At 41.8% G+C, this 16,348-nt stretch overlaps 1 protein-coding gene across 7 annotated transcripts in view; it reads right to left on the reverse strand.

The window, feature by feature from the left end:
* TAB3 (TGF-beta activated kinase 1 (MAP3K7) binding protein 3) overlaps positions 1-15,952 on the reverse strand; it is a 91,260-nt gene extending 75,308 nt beyond the window's left edge. For 5 of the 7 annotated variants that reach the window (XM_041741305.1, XM_041741302.1, XM_041741307.1 and 2 more), the window contains exon 1: positions 15,740-15,952. The gene's annotated coding sequence lies outside the window, so the exon portion shown is untranslated. The other 2 variants (XM_041741304.1, XM_041741306.1) reach the window with 1 other exon arrangement.
* Between the last annotated feature and the right edge of the window lie 396 nt (positions 15,953-16,348).

Below are 16,348 nucleotides of genomic sequence, written 5' to 3' on the forward strand. Positions count from 1 at the left end.
TTTATTTTGGCTAATGTTTGCATGATGTATTTTTCTGTCCTTTTACTTTTAATCTTTTTGTATTAGGTTTTATATGGGTCTTTTGAAAGGAATATCTGTAGGTTTTTTTAAAATCCAGTCTGATAATCTTTCATTTTTGTGGGGACATTTGATTGATTCACATTTAATATGATTACTGGTATTCTGGGATAACTTACAGCACCATATTTCTGTTTCGCTTGTTACGTATTTCTTTGTTTCTTCCTTTAGTTTATTTTTTGTATCAGTTTTTCCACTATTGGTTCAAATACCACATACTCACTTTAATTCTTTTTGTGATTATCCCAGCACTTACAGCACGTATATTTCACTTATCACAGTCTAGTGTTAAGCGATACTTTTACTTTCCTCTTGGTTGAAAGCAAGAACATTAAAATTCCTTAGTTCCATTTAACCACCTGCTGATGTACATACTATTGTCCTGGAATTTCATTTTCTTTTTTTTCCCTTTATTTTTTTTTTCATTTTCATTTATATGTTTTTTTCTTATAAAAGGTGTACATGGGCAGCCCGGGTGGCTCAGTGGTTTAGCGCCGCCTTCAGCCCAGGGCCTAATCCTGGAGACCTGGGATCGAGTCCCACATCGGGCTTCCTGCATGGAGCCTGCTTCTCCCTCTGCCTGTGTGTCTCTCTGTCTTTCATGAATAAAAAAATAAAATCTTAAAAAAAAAAAAGAAGTGCAATAGAGATTAAAAGGACAAGAAGATCAATAAAACTAAGATCTGGTTCTTCGAAAAGATAACAAAATTGTGAACCTTTAGCTAGACTCAACACAAAAAGGGCTCAAATACATAGAAAACAGAAATCAAAAAGAAAACAGATACCACATAAATTTTTAAAAAATCGTAAGAAACTACAATAAACAATTATATGCAAACTGAAAAACCTGGAAGAAATGTATAAATTCCTAGAAACATACAACCTTCCAAGACTGAATCATGAAGGAAGAGAATATGTGAATAGAACAATTACTAGTAAGGAGACTGTGTCAATAATCAAATACCTCCCAAAGAGCAAAACACCAGGACAATGACACTAATGAATTCTACCAAACATTCAAAGAATACTAATTATTCTCAAACTCTTCCAAAAAACGGAAGAGAAGGGACCACTTCCCAACTTGTTTTATAAGGCCAGCATTACTCTGATACCAAAACTAAACAAGGGTACCACAAGAAAATTAAAGGCCAGTATCACTGATGAACACAGATGCAAAATCCTCAACAAAATATTAACAAGGCAGCCCGGGTGGCTCAGCGGTTTAGCGATGCCTTCGGCCCAGGGCGTGATCCTGGGGACCCGGGATCGAGTCCCATGTCAGGCTCCCTGGTGGAGCCTGCTTCTCCCTCAGTCTGTGTCTCTGCCTCTCTCTATCCCTCTGTCACTCATGAATAAATAAATAAATAAATAAATAAATAACATTAAAAAAAAAATTAACAAACTGGGACGCCTGGGTGGCGCAGTGGTTGAGTGCCTGCTTTTGGCCCAGAGCATGACCCTAGAGTCCTAGGATCGAGTCCCACATCGGGCTCCCTCCATGGAGGCTGCTTCTCTCTCTGCCTGAGGCTGCTTCTCTCTCTGCCTATGTCTCTGCCCCTCTCTCTTTCTCTCTCTCATGAATAAAATCTTTAAAAAAAATTAACAAACCAAGTTTAACAATACATTAAAAGTATCACACACTAGAATCAAGTGAGATTTATTCCAGGGATACAAGCACACAAATCAATGTTGCACACCACATTAACAAAATAAAGGATAAAAATCATATGATCATCTCAATAGATGCAAAAAAATTGAACATCTTTTTATGGTAAAAAGTCTGAACAAAGTGGGAATAGAGGAAACATACCTCAAAATAATAAAGGCTATATATAACAGCCTCTCCGTTAACATCATACTCCTACAGTAAAAAGCTGAAAGCTTTTCCTCTAAGATCAGGAACAACACAAGGATGACCACTCTCACCATTTTGATTCAACATAGTATTGGAAATCTTAGAAGACCAATTGGGCAATAAAAAGAAATAAAAAGCATTCAAACTGATAACAGAAAAGAAAAACTGTTCATACTTGTAGATGACCTGATATTATGTAGAGAAAATGCTAAAGACTCCACCAAAAAACTGTTAGAACTAAAAGATGCAGTAGTTGCAGGAAACAAAATCAAAACACGGAAATGTGTTGCACTTCGATTAACTAATAACAAACTATCAGAGAAATTAGGGGCGCCTGGGTGGCTCAGCTGGTTAAGCATCTGCCTTAAGCATAGGTCATGATCCTGGGGTCCTGGGATTAAGCCTGGGATCCCTGCTCAGCAGGGAGCCTACTTCTCTTTCTTCCTCTGCTGCTCCCCCTGCTTGTGCTCTCTTCCCTCTCAAAAAAACTCTTTTTAAAAAGACAGAAAGAAATTAAGGAAACAATCCTATTTACAATTATATAAAAAAGAATAAAATAGGTAAAAATTTTAACCAAAGAGGTCAAAGATCTGTCTGTACACTGAAAATTGTTAAGATACTGATGAAAGAAACTGAAGACACATATAAATGGCAAGATATTATGTGCTCATGGATCGGAAGAACTAATATTGTTAAAATGTCCATAACCACTCAAAGCAATCCATAGAGTCAATGCAATCCCTATCAAAATACCAAAGGCAGTTTAGTATTCTGAACAAACAATACTAAAAATGTGTAGAACTGGGCAGCCCCGGTGGTGCAGTTTAGCGCCACCTGCAGCCCGGGGTGTGATCCTGGAGACCCAGGATCGAGTCCCGCGTGGAGCTCCGTGTGTGGAGCCTGCTTCTTCCTCTGCCTGTGTCTGCCTCTCTCTCTCTCTCGAATAAATAAAATCTTTAATATTTTTAAAATAAATAAATAAAATACATTATAAATGTGCAAAGGGCCAAGAATACCCAAGGTGCTCTAAAAGGACAAGCAAGTGGAAGATTCTGTTCTACTGAACATCAAGATTTATGATAAAGTTTCAGTGAAGAAGACAGTGTGGAATCAATGCAGGAAGCAATGGAAAAGAACAGGCAGCTATGAAACAGAACCACAAACATAGGAATATTTGATTCCCGACAAAAGTAGAGAGAAGACTGCTGGGACAATTAACTAGCCATGTAGAAAACAATGATAACATTCCCTTTCTCACACAATGCACAAAAATCAATTTCAAGTACAAGCTAGACCTATATGTGAAAGCCAAAATAATAAAGCTTCTTGGAAGATGAGAGTATCTTCAAGACCTTTAGATAGGGAAGGATATTTTATTTTTTTTAGATTTTATTTATTTATTCATGACACACACACACACACACACACACAGGCAGAGGGAGAAGCAGGCTCCATTCCATGCTGGGAGCCTGACTCAATCCCGCATCTCCGGGACCACACCCTGGGCGGAAGGCGGCGCTAAACCGCTGAGCTACTCGGGCTGCCCAGGGAAGAATATTTATTTTTATTTATTCTTTTAATAAAAGGCGAAAGATTTATACGATCCGAAGAGAAACCAGAGTATCTTTTTTTTAAGATTTTTTAATTTATTTATTCATGAGAGACACAGGGAGGCTGAGACACGAGCAGAGGAAGAAGGAAGCCCCATGCAGGGAGCCTGACATGGGACTCGATCCCAGGACTCCAGGACCACACCCTGGGCTGAAGGCGGCGCTAAACCGCTGAGCCACCCGAGCTACCCGAGCTACCCAGGGAAGGATATTTTAAACTGAATCTGAGGGCAGCCCGCATGGCTCAGCGGTTTAGCGCCGCCTTCAGCCCACGGCCTGATCCTGGAGACTCGGGACTCCCTGGGTGGAGCCTGCTTCTCCCTCTGCCTGTGTCTCTGTCTCTTTCTCTGTGTCACTCATGAATAAATAAATAATAATCTTTTTTAAAAATTAAAAAAATAAACTGAATCTGATATCTAAGTTAAATACAAAGGAAAATATTCCTAAGTAAGATGACATTAAGGGCAGCCCAGGTGGCTCAGCGGTTTAGTGCTGCCTTTTAACCCAGGGCCTGATCCTAGAGACCTGGAATCGAGTCCTACCTCAGGCTCCCCGCATGGAGCCTGCTTCTCCCTCCACCTGTGTCTCTGCCTCTCTCTCTGTGTCTCTCATGAATAAATAAATAAAATCTTAAATGAATGAATGAATGAATGAGATGACACTAAAAGAATTTTGGAGGGCAGCCTGGGTGGCTCAGCAGTTTACCACCACCGCCGCCTTCCGCCCAGGGCGTGATCCTGGGGTCCCAAGATCCAGTCCTGCATCAGGCCCCCTGCATGGAGCCTGCTTCTCCTCCCTCTGCCTATGTCTGTCTGTCTGTCTATCTGTCTCTCTCTCTCTGTGTGTCTCTTGTGAATAAATAAAATCTTTTAAAAAATAATAATAAAATAAAATTTAAAAAAACAAAGAATTTTGGTTACGGACGCCTGGGTGGCTCAGTGGTTGCACCTGCCTTTGGCTCAGGTCATGATCCCTGGGTCTCAGGATCAAGTCCCACATCAGGTTCCCCGCATTGGAGACTGCTTCTCTCTGTAGGTCTATCATGAATAAATAAACAAAACCTTTAAAAAAAAGGATTTTGGTTATCAAAAGACATCAGAAATGAAAAAAACAAGCTCATGCAACCAGCAAGGGCTCATTTCTAGACTATAATAAAGAACTTCTACAAATCAGCAAATCAAAATAGTCAACAAAGTACATGACACATTCTTGAAGGAATTCAGCCCAAAATAGTTATAAAAGCACAAACCTCAGTCACCTAGAAAATTTAGTTGTAAATACTGACACTTTACCAGAGATTTAAAGCAAAAGATTTTACTATATATTAACATTTTAAAAAATGTTTCAGGTGTCCATATTAAAATAAACCAGTTCTCTCTTCTCCAGTGAACTCCAAAAGAAATACTTATCGTTGAAAAAATCTTTTTTAAATTATTTATTTATTTATTTATTTTTAGATTTTTTGTTTATTTCTTAGAGACAGAGACAGAGAGAGAGACACAGGCAGAGGGAGAAGCAGGCCCCATGCAGGGAGCCGGACGTGGGTCTCCATCCCGGGTCTCCAGGATCACGCCCTGGGCTGAAGGCGGCGCTAAACTGCTGAGCCACCAGGGCTGCCCAAATCTTTTTTTTTTTTAAATATTTTATTTATTTATTCATGAAAGATAGAGAGAGAGGCAGAGACACAAGGCGAGGGAGACGAAGGCTCCATGTAGGGAGCCTGATGTGGGACTTGATCCAGGTACTCCAGGATCACACCCTGAGCCGAAGGTAGACGCTCAACCACTGAGCCACCCAGGCCGTCCCTGAAAAAATCTTGTTTAAGAAATCTTTGCTTAAAAAAAAAAATCTTTGCTTACTCCAAGTTCACAAAGACATTCTCCAAAAACTGAAACCTACCTACATATTCCATCAACAACTGAATAATAGTGATACAGCCACACAATGGAATATACCCTAATGAGAAGAAACATCTACAACCATACACAAGGATATAAATGAATCTCACATTCATAACGTTGCCCAAGAGTACAGTAGGATTCAATTTACATAAAGCACATAAATAGGCAAAACTATGTTATGTTAAATGTCAGGGAAATGGTGAAGGAGATGAAGAGGTACAAACTTCCAGTTTAAAAAAAAAAGTCAGGGAAATGGGGGGCAGTGGGTGGGTAGGGTAGTAAACAATCAGAAAAGTGGCTTCTAAGTGGCTGGTAATGTTCACTTTCTTGATCTGGGTGCTGGTACAAAAGTGTGCTCAGTTGGTGAAAATTAACTGAGCTGTTTACTACTGATGTATGCTTTCTGCATATTTAATAAACTTAATAAATTATTTCTTAGTATGAAAGAATATTTATTTTTCAAAATTTGTTAGGGGATAGGAGAGCAAAAAAGTTTGAAGTCTATTGCTTTAGGTCAAATCACACAAATCCAATAACTTATCAAAACTTATGGGACGCCTGGGTGGCTCAGTGGTTGAGTGCCTTCAGCTCAGGACGTGATCCCAGGGTCCGGATCGAGTCCCTCATCGGGCTCCGTTAGGGGAGCCTGCTTCTCCCTTTGCCTGCATCTCTCACGAATAAATAAATAAAATCTTTTAAAAACAGAACTTAAAAAGTAGGTATTAGGGATCCCTGGGTGGCGCAGCGGTTTGGCGCCTGCCTTTGGCCCAGGGCGCGATCCTGGAGACCCGGGATCGAATCCCACGTCGGGCTCCCGGTGCATGGAGCCTGCTTCTCCCTCTGCCTGTGTCTCTGCCTCTCTCTCTCTCTCTGTGACTATCATAAATAAATAAAGATTAAAAAAAAAAAAAAAGTAGGTATTAGATAACATGCTAACTACCAAAAAAATACTCATAGGGGTGCCAAACTAACTAGAAACTCACAGTAAAATTGGTTTGAAACTATTCAAACCAAAAAAGAAAAAAAAAGAAAAAAAGAAACTATTCAAACCCAAAAAGATAAACTGATTTATATCCAGATTTAGTGACATAACAATTCATAAAGCTCCAACACAAGCCACGTAATCTTAGGGTTTTATTAAAGAGGGTCTTTCAAATCTAAGAAATGAACTAATAGATTCACACATCTAATCAAATCTCCAAATTTTTTAAAGATTTTACTTATTTGAGAGAGAGCGAGCGCACGCACATGCACAAGTAGGGGGAAGGGTAGAAGAAGAGGGAGAAGCAGACTCCTCGCCAAGCAGAGAGCCCACTGGGAGCCCAACATGGGCCAATCCCAGGACCATGACCTGAGCCAAAGGCAGACACTTAACTGACTGAGCCACCCAGGCGCCCCAAATCTCCTAATCTTATAAATGAAGAAACCAGGGTCCTTTGTGTTGGTTTTTTTTTTTTTTTTAAGATTTATTTATTCACGAGAGACACAGAGAAAGGCAGAGGGAGAGGCAGGTTCCCCACAGGGAACCTGACGTGGGACTCTGGGATCACAAGCTGAACCAAAGGCAGACGCTTAACCACTAAGACACTGAGGCTCCCATAACTTTAACATTTTTAAAAGAAAGAATGACTTGTCATTCTGAAGCTAACTCCATCAAAAGTGTACAGTACATAAAACAACCCATTTTTAGTCCTGTGAAACATATTTTTAAATTATAAAAATGCTTTACTCTCCACTCCATCCCCACAGCATTCTTTCCATGTCAAAGGACTTTTTTATTATTATTATTTTTAAGATTTTGTTTATTTGAAAGAGAGAGAGAGCAGAGGGAGAAGAATAAGCAGACTTCCCACTGAGCAGGGAGCCTGATGCAGGGCTTGATCCCAGGACCTTGGTATTATGACCTGAGCAGAAGGCAGTCACTTAACTGACTGAGCCACCCAGGTGTCCCTCTCCTTTTATTTCAAACTATAAAGTTCAACGCCAAGAGGAATCCTTGGACTTGCCATCTCCAGGGGAAACACCTGGCCTTCTAAGGATCTGCAGAAAATTCAAATCAGAGAATGGTTTTAGGGACTCTTGGGTGGCTCAGCAGTTTAGCACCTGCCTTTGGCTCAGGGCATGATGATCCTGGAGTCCCAGGATCAGTCCCACATCTGGCTCCCTGCATGCAGCCTGCTTCTCCTTCTGCCTGTGTCTCTGCCTCTCTCTCTCCCTGTCTCTCATGAATAAATAAATAAAATCTTAAGAAAAACAGAAAACAGTTTTATGGCCACAGATACTTATTCCTTAAAGAAATGGGAGGCCTCAATGATATAAATACAAACAATTAAAAATTACTTAACAACTAAATACAACATGGTATCCTGGATTGGATCCTGGCATAGAAAAAGGACATTATCTGGAAAACTAGTGAAATCAAATAAAATTGGAGTTTAGCTGGTAGAAATGTACCAATGTTAATGTCTTAGTTTTGAAAAATATACTATGGTTATGTATATCCAAGTGAAGGGTATATGAGCAATGTGTACTTTCTTCACAACTCTGTAAATCAAAAGTTATTCCAAAATAAAAAGCTTATTGAAAAAGAAATGACACCAAGAACTATCAAAAGTTGGTAGCTTAATTCTAACACAATCAAAATGTCTTCATTCTGTATCTTCACATGACTTAAATAGGTGATGGGGGCAGGTTCACAAAAAGGATTCTTTAAATGCCATTTCTCCAATATTACTAAATAAAATAAACCCCAAAAAAGCTTCAGAAATGCTAACTTTAGGTAGGAATGAGAATGAAAAGCTATGAAGCCATTTCTCATTAGAAAAGAACAAAAAAACAAAACAAAACAAAAGAACAATACTGTTTAAGAACAAGAGACACAGACAGTGGACAGCCTAGTAGAGAGGAGTATTCTAGTTTTTTGTTTTTTTTTTTTTTTAAGATTTTATGTATTTGAGAGGGGAGAGACAGAGAGAACGAGTGCACACAAGCAGGGGAAGCAGCAGAGGGAGAGGGAGAAGCAGGCTCCCAGCTGAGCAGGGAGCCTGAAGCGGGCTCAATCCCAGGATCATGACCTGAGCTGAAGGCAAACATTTAACTGACTAAGCCACCTAGGCACCTCAGAGAGAGGGGTATTCTAAAGGTCCTAAAACAGTAACACTTAATAATAAATATATGTATGTTATTTATGCACTTGCCTCTGAGTTAGCTGTTTTAATTGCTTTATATATATATTTTTTTTATATATACATAATTGCTTTACATATATATTAAGACACTGAACCCTCCCAAGAACCAATACGGTTAGCAGTACAGGGATGCCTCGGTAGCTCAGTGGTTGTGTTTGCCTTTGGCTCAGGGCGTGATCCTAGGTCCTGGAATCAAGTCCTGCATCGGGCTTCCTGCATGGAGCCTGCTTCTCTCTCTCTCTCTCTCTCTCTCTCTCTCTCTCTCTCATGAATGAATAAATAAAATCCTTTTTTAAAAAAATAAGAAGCACAGTACTAATACCTACATTTTACAGATGAGAAGTTCTGTAAGTGATGGAATAGAGGTTTGAGGGCAACCACCATACTATAAAAAAGCCTTTTGAGGAGCCACACCGGGAAAAAACTTGTGCCTTCTAGAGATCAGGTCCCACTACTCACCCTGTCCTCAGCATCCAGTAGAGCAAGCCCTCTGCCCAAGACTTGGGAATTCTTCTGAGGACTGTGAAGGAATGTGACTCCCCCATCCCTTCTCCAAGATTGTGCTCATAACCTTGCAGTACCTGATGCACTCAGTGCATATTCTTGTTGAGATACTGTGACACATGCAAGTTAGCTTTTGTAGCACTTCCAGTCTTCAAATTCAAATATGTGGGACTGGTCTGGGAATCTGAAGGCCATATGTGACATTATTTCTATGGGAAAATTGTGGTGAATTCCAAAAAGAAAATCTTACAAATGGACCATTTAAAAACTGAGGCTCCCTCTACACAGAATTTGGCCTTATAGATGCCAAGATAATTAAGCAAATTTTAATAAAAGACACTGCAGTTACTCACATAATCCAGTTTTGCTCATATATCAAAGTGGCACAATTTCTTAACATAATAGGAATGGTGCTACTGAAAAAAAAAAAATAGCTTAATATTTTATGTATTTCCTGCACTACAGCAAATTTTTGTTTTTTTTTTAAGATTTTATTTATTTATTCATGATAGTCAGAGAGAGAGAGAGAGAGAGAGAGAGAGAGAGAGGCAGAGACACAGGCAGAGGGAGAAGCAGGCTCCATATAGGAAGCCTGACGTGGGATTCGATCCCGGGTCTCCAGGATTGTGCCCTGGGCCAAAGGCAGGTGCCAAACCGCTGTGCCACCCAGGGATCCCTACAGCAAATTTTTGATGTATCCAGCAGTTATACTGCTTTCCCTGGCCCCCCATAAGCTTTGCATGAAAAATTACTACCGAATAAATAAATGCTTTTACTTAGTGTCTTTCATACACACATACATACACCCAGAACAGAAGGGGTGTCATCTCAGAATGTAGTAATAGCAGCAGTAACAATGATGATGACAACATAATAAGAAAAACTAACTCTTCCTGCATATTTATCATTGCTAGTTATGTTCTAAATATATACTATACATCCTCTGGCTCATTTAATCCTTACAAAAATCCTGTGAGGTAAGTATTACACTACCCCAATTTCAAAAATGAGGAAACAGGTCAGTGATTAAGCAACTTGCCCACAATCACAGAGCTTGTGTCAAAAGTAAGATTTGAACATGTAAGCATTTTACCCCTACAAATGTTTTTAACCACTGCACTCTGGGTGTTATTAAATCAACCTGGCAAACTCTTAAGTAAAGGGTGCTTACTCCATTTTAAAAACAAGAGTGGCTTGGAGACGAAAAGAAAGAAAAAGAAGAAAAAGAAAAAGAAAAAGAAAAAAAGAACCTATCTTGCCTTTTATTGGGAGTATGTCTCTTGACCAAGCTAAGACTGAACACACTTAGAACAAATCTAAAATGTATTTTGCTTGAAATCCCTCATTTAATTTGTGTGAACACTACAAACAGTGGTAAAAAGTCATGTAGCTTCAACAACAGACTAATAAAGCTTTATTTTAAAATCATCAAGGTAAAACAAACACATCGTCTCTGTTTACCACTAAGCAAACTAGGATAAAATAACTGCTAGAGTTCAAATACCCTTGAAAAGTTTCAAAACAGCAACAAGAAACAGTGGGAACACGATATTCTTTTTCTTTTTATGACAAAGCAAAACTCTGTTCTTTCCACAACACTGTAACAACTGCTTTAAGGACAAATATTAACTTGGGATGGACTGAACAACTATATTTCAAAACATGTGCCTAAATTCAAAAATTCTTCACTGACAATCTAAAAAGGCTATCAGTTTATCTCCCAGAAGAGCCACCTGATCCACATAACATACCTAATTTTGGACAGCTGAAAGGTGTGCTCCATACCATCCCACTGAGTAATTAACAAAAAGCATGCAACCCCCAACAACTTCTGGAGCACACACTGATTTTTTTAAATCATCTATTTGAATCTCAGAACTTGCCTTCCCAGCAAACAAAGGTCTATGTGGCAGGATTCCAAACGAGTCCACAAAAGCTAAAACACCAATAAGAGTACAGAAGTACAATAAAATGCTAAACCTGCATGGGCAATGTTTCTATGGGAAAACTCATTTAGCAATCAACTTAGAATAAAACCAAGCACCCCTGCCCCACTCAGCCCTTGAGTAGAATTATTCCCTCCCCTAGGACCACAGGCCTAGGCTTCCATGATGGAGGCAGAACAGGAGAAAAGGCAGGAAAGACAGCAATTGGCACTGCATGAGGCTTCAGAGTTAGAAGGACAAAAGGCAGAGCTGCAGTGAGAGGAGATCCTGGGATAAAGAAGGCAAGACCTACTTGGGAGAGAAGGATGAAGAGCAGGATGGCACCTGAAAGGAGCAGGGGAAAGTGTGGGGGTCAGAGTGGGCTGCACAAGAGGACAAGGGAGCAGGACCTGCTCCTGGAGCAGATGGGCTTTTACAAACTTTCCTCCTGAATACTTAGGAGAGGGGAGGAAAAAGAAAAAGAAACCACGGCAAGGATCTTGATGCTGCTGCCTCTCTCACTCTGGCCACTCTCATTCTCCTTTTCAACAAAGAAAGGAGTGGGTTAAGAGGTCTGGTCTGGATCCTTCTTGATCTCCTAGAGCACAGGGACTCAAGAGAAGGGGAATGGACTTCAGCGGAGTTTTGTTGCCCTCCTCACCAGCATCCGCCCTGCCAAAGACTTCCGTGTCAATAGAATGAATTAAGAAAAGTAAGGGCTCCAGGTACTTGCAGGAACAACTAGTAGTAGAAAGAGAGGGAGGAACCTAGGGAAATTTGAAGCAGGAAGTGGGATAGCAGAGGATCAGATAAATAAGTTAATAGAACTGCCAACGAATTAAACCATAACTGCTCTTAAATATTTAGGATTGATTCATTTTGACAGTTTCCAGTTACTTCAGCAGGTCCATTTCACTTTTAAACAAACGAGTACTTATGGCCATGGTAATATATTGAGGTTTATTATGTGGAAGATAGGAAAATATACATCTAAATACATGTGAGATAATTTCCTGGTGCCTTTTCTTTATACAGTGGCAATAGAAATCATTTCAGAAAGGCTTTTTTTTTATTTTTTTTATTTTTTTAATTTATGATAGTCACAGAGAGAGAGAGAGAGAGAGGCAGAGACACAGGCAGAGGGAGAAGCAGGCTCCATGCACCGGGAGCCTGATGTGGGATTCGATCCCAGGTCTCCAGGATCGCACCCTGGGCCAAAGGCAGGCGCCAAACCGCTGCGCCACCCAGGGATCCCAGAAAGGCTTTTTTATTTATAGTGAGCACTCCGTTACATTATCATTTGTCAATGTTTTCTTTTTTTTAAGTTTTGTTGGTTTGTTGGTTTTTGTTTTTTTTTTTTTAGATTTTATTTATTTATTCATGAGAGACAGAGACACAGGCAGAGGGAGAAGCAGGCTCCACGCAGGGAGCCCAACGTGGGACTCAATCCCGGGTCTCCAGGATCAGGCCCTGGGCTGAAGGCAGCACTAAACCGCTGAGCCACCCGGGGTGCCCTTGTCAATGTTTTCACCCCAATAGCCCAAATATCATAAGTAATCACCTTCACAAATAGGGAAGGATATTTAACTCTTTTTTGGGGGCATAATGAAAAACTTGCTCGTTCAAACCACACACATACACACACACAAATGCACCCAGAGGAGCACAGGACTTCTTTTACATACAGCCCCTAAAGCCCATGTTTACTAAGACGTGGCTACTTAACTGAGCCCCCCCGCCCAAACAATTTACTCTTTTTTTTAAAGACTTTATTTATTAATTCATGAGAGACACAGAGAGAGCAGCAGATACATAGGCAAGAGGGAGAAGCAGGTTCCATTCAGGGAGCCTAACGTGCGACTGGATCCTGGGTCTCCAGGATCACATCCTGGGCTGAAGGCGGCGCTAAACCGCTGAGCCACCCGGGCTGCCCCCAACAATTTACTTCTTAATGGATGGCGCAGTAAATTGCAAATTCCATAATTATATTTCCAGAACTCTCAGCCAGGGATGAGTCAACAGGTAAACCTAACCAAATGACCAGCTGGATGATGAGTGCCAGACACTTAGCACTCGTTTTTCTTCCCTATTATTTTAGCTGCTCCTCTTCCAGGTGAATGCTCTCCTGAACAGAGATAATGGCCAGGAGGCAAGCTCAGCAGTACATCAAAGATGCAAGAGCAGAGACCATTAGGGGACGACGTTCCTGCTGTTTCACTGACATATCCGATACTGCCTGGGAACCTGGAAGATCTTTCACTCCCTAGCCCCATAGAAGATTATGCTGGATCCCAGAATAGCTGCTGTATTTTCTGCAAACGACAAAGTGGATCCAAAACCTCTGTACTAAATTAAAGAGAAGAAAAACAACGTCTGTTATCAAGTACTCCACTTGTTGGAGAAAGTAGGTGGGTGGGTGAGTAGGTGGGTGGGGGTGTGTGTGTATACCTCCAAGCTATGATAAAGCAAATTCAGATGCCTAGAAATAGCTGGTATATTATTTTAGTAACGTAATTTGAAAAACTATTCAGGACCAAAATAAACAAAATATTTGATCTTTGAATTATCCTGAGCATGCTGAAACTGGAGGCAAAGTTACTGAAAACATCTGAATTTCACATAGGTCACTATCAGCTACTAGGAATTCTTACTCATCAGCAGACTTCTGTTAAAATGTTACCTCTGGCTAGAAAATGAACACACCAGAAAAGAAGAAAAGAGAAAAGAAAAAAAAAGAAAGAAAAAGAAAAGAAAAAAATCTTAAGATTATCTTCAACGAAGAACACTGAAATCTTTCAAAATTACCAACAGAATTGAAAGGTTTCTTTGTATAAAAAATTTCCTTTTTCGTGAAATTTTTTTTATCAACACACACAATTATGCAAAGTATAGTAGAAAACGCACATATTGTAAAATCAGACACACATGAGTTTGGGTCCTAGCTCTGCAATTTTCCAGCTTAATCTCCTCAGGAAAATTACTTAAGAATCATGGAGGTTAGTGTGGTTATCTGTACAGCAGAAATAAAATTACCTGCACAGAGTAGCTATGAGGATTAAATGCAAACGTACATAACCTAACAAACCCAGTGCCTGAACATACTCAGCATTAGCTCCCTTAGCTCCAACACAAATTGTACAGAATTTGCTAATGAAAAATCTAGATAATTGAAAAGACTCAAATCAACACATGGAAGAAAACTCAGTGACAGAACAAAGATTATGTTTTGACCAATGTAAAGATCAAAGTCATATATTTAATATTTATCTTCACTAAAGTCTTTCCTTTGATTAAGCCAGTTCCAGGCAAACGGGGGGAGAGGGGACTAAAACTGAAAAACTTCGTATGACACTGCTTTAAAAAATATATATGGGGGCGCCTGAGTGGTTCAAGTCGGTTAAGCGTCTGTCTTCAGCTCAGGTCAGGATCCCCGGGGTCCGAAACAAGCCCAGCATGGGGCTCCCTGCTCAAAGGAGAGCCGGCTTCTGCGGCTCCCTCTGCCTGCCGCTCCCCACCCCCACCTACCCGCTTGTGCTGTGTCAAATAAATAATCTTTAAGAAAAATATGTATGTGTATTTGTTTGCACTCTTGACACCGTCACAAAATTTACCGTGGGTGATGATGCCCTTTAAAACACTGAAAAACTAAACTCTCATCTCAAAAATCTTTTCTTGATCGAAATATTTCTTCTTACAAATGTTCTGATACATGACTGCAAAACATTTACAAAGCAAAAAAATTCTTTCATTCTTCCAAAATGAAAAAGTGAGCAAAAGGAAGCTACGTTTGTTAAATTGTTCTTTTCCATTCATTCTTGTTCTTTTACAAACCAGAATACATCAGATACCGAAATTACTGTCGGACTGACAAACGTCACTGAAGAACACATGGAATTGACAAGTCCTGTCTGGACCAAAGGTGACAAGTGTCCATAACAATTTAAATAAATTACGTTACAGTAAGGACAAAAACGCTTTTCATCAACGCTATGAGCTTTTGGCTTTGTATGCACCCTACTTTATAACGCATCTTGCCCCCATCCTATCCCCCCAAATCCTGTTTTTATGCACTTTAACGAGCTGGCACACAGGACTAAACTACACAACTCCAACTGGGAATAACTCTGTCGTTGGACCTCAGAGGGCTCCTTGGGTGATCTTTGTTAAAAGAAAGAAAACAATATTTTCGCCTTACTCCACACCTGCCACCAATTTACAAAACCCGTATAAAACAATTACTATTACTACTAATCTTCCTCCACATCTCTCAACACCCTCAACAGACCCAACCTTGATGCTGATTAGTCCTCATCCCCAACGCCTTGCTGGGGGGCTTGAAGCCTGTCCACAGAGGTTCAGTCTCCGCAATGTCCAGGGTGCGGCGAGAAAAGACATCATCCCCCGCGTTCGAGGGGCGAAGGCCAACCGAGGCCCCCGGCCACTCCCTCTCTCCTCGGCCTCCCGGGGCGTCTGGGGCGGGCGCGCCAGGCCCTGCGCAAACCTTCGGCAGCCCCGCAGTTCCCGGTGTCCACCGCAACCCCAGGCCGAGCCGAGCCCCCGGGACTCCCGCAGTTGCGTGCACGCCCACCGCCTGGACACTGGGTCACCAAGACGACTCCAGAGCCACCTCCGACGCCCAAGCTCGGGCAGGTGCCGGGCCCTCCTCGGGGACACTCACCCGGCAGCCGCTGCTCCCTGTGTGCTGCTGCCTCGCCTTCTCACCCGCCGCCTGCTCCCGCGGGGGGGTCCGGGCTGGCGCCGCTTCCCCGCCCGACCCCCCTCGGGTGCGCGCTGCACGGGGCCCGGATCCGGTGAGAGGAGCCGGAGCCGCCGCCGCTACCGCCGCCGCTGCTGCCGCTGCCGCTGCCGCCGCTGCCGCCGCCGCCGCCCCCTTTCCTTTCCTCCCTCCTCCCTCAGTGCGTCCCTCCCACCGAGGCCCGCCTCGTATTTCCTGGATCCGGTCTCGGCTAGAGCTCGGCAAGAGAACCGCCAGCTTCAGGACTCCTGTCGGGCGCCGTCGCTCGCCAGGCACAAAGATGGCGCCGCCGGGGACCGCCGAAGGCAATGTCGCGAGACTTCCCCACCCCACCCTCTAGAAACTAGGGGGCGGGGGCCTAGAGGAAAAGTGGTCAATTAGGGCAGCCTGAGCTGGCCTGGGAGAAAACGCTCCCCCAAAGCGAAAATGGGTGGTACCAGTTACCGCGGAAGTTACTGCGCCTGCGCGGAGGCTGGGATTGACGCATGCCTAGAACAGCTCCTGAAGTAAGACCCAGTTCTCCGTGTTTTA

Source organism: Vulpes lagopus, chromosome X (genome assembly GCF_018345385.1).
Source record: "Vulpes lagopus strain Blue_001 chromosome X, ASM1834538v1, whole genome shotgun sequence".
NCBI classification, from domain to species: Eukaryota; Metazoa; Chordata; class Mammalia; order Carnivora; family Canidae; genus Vulpes; species Vulpes lagopus.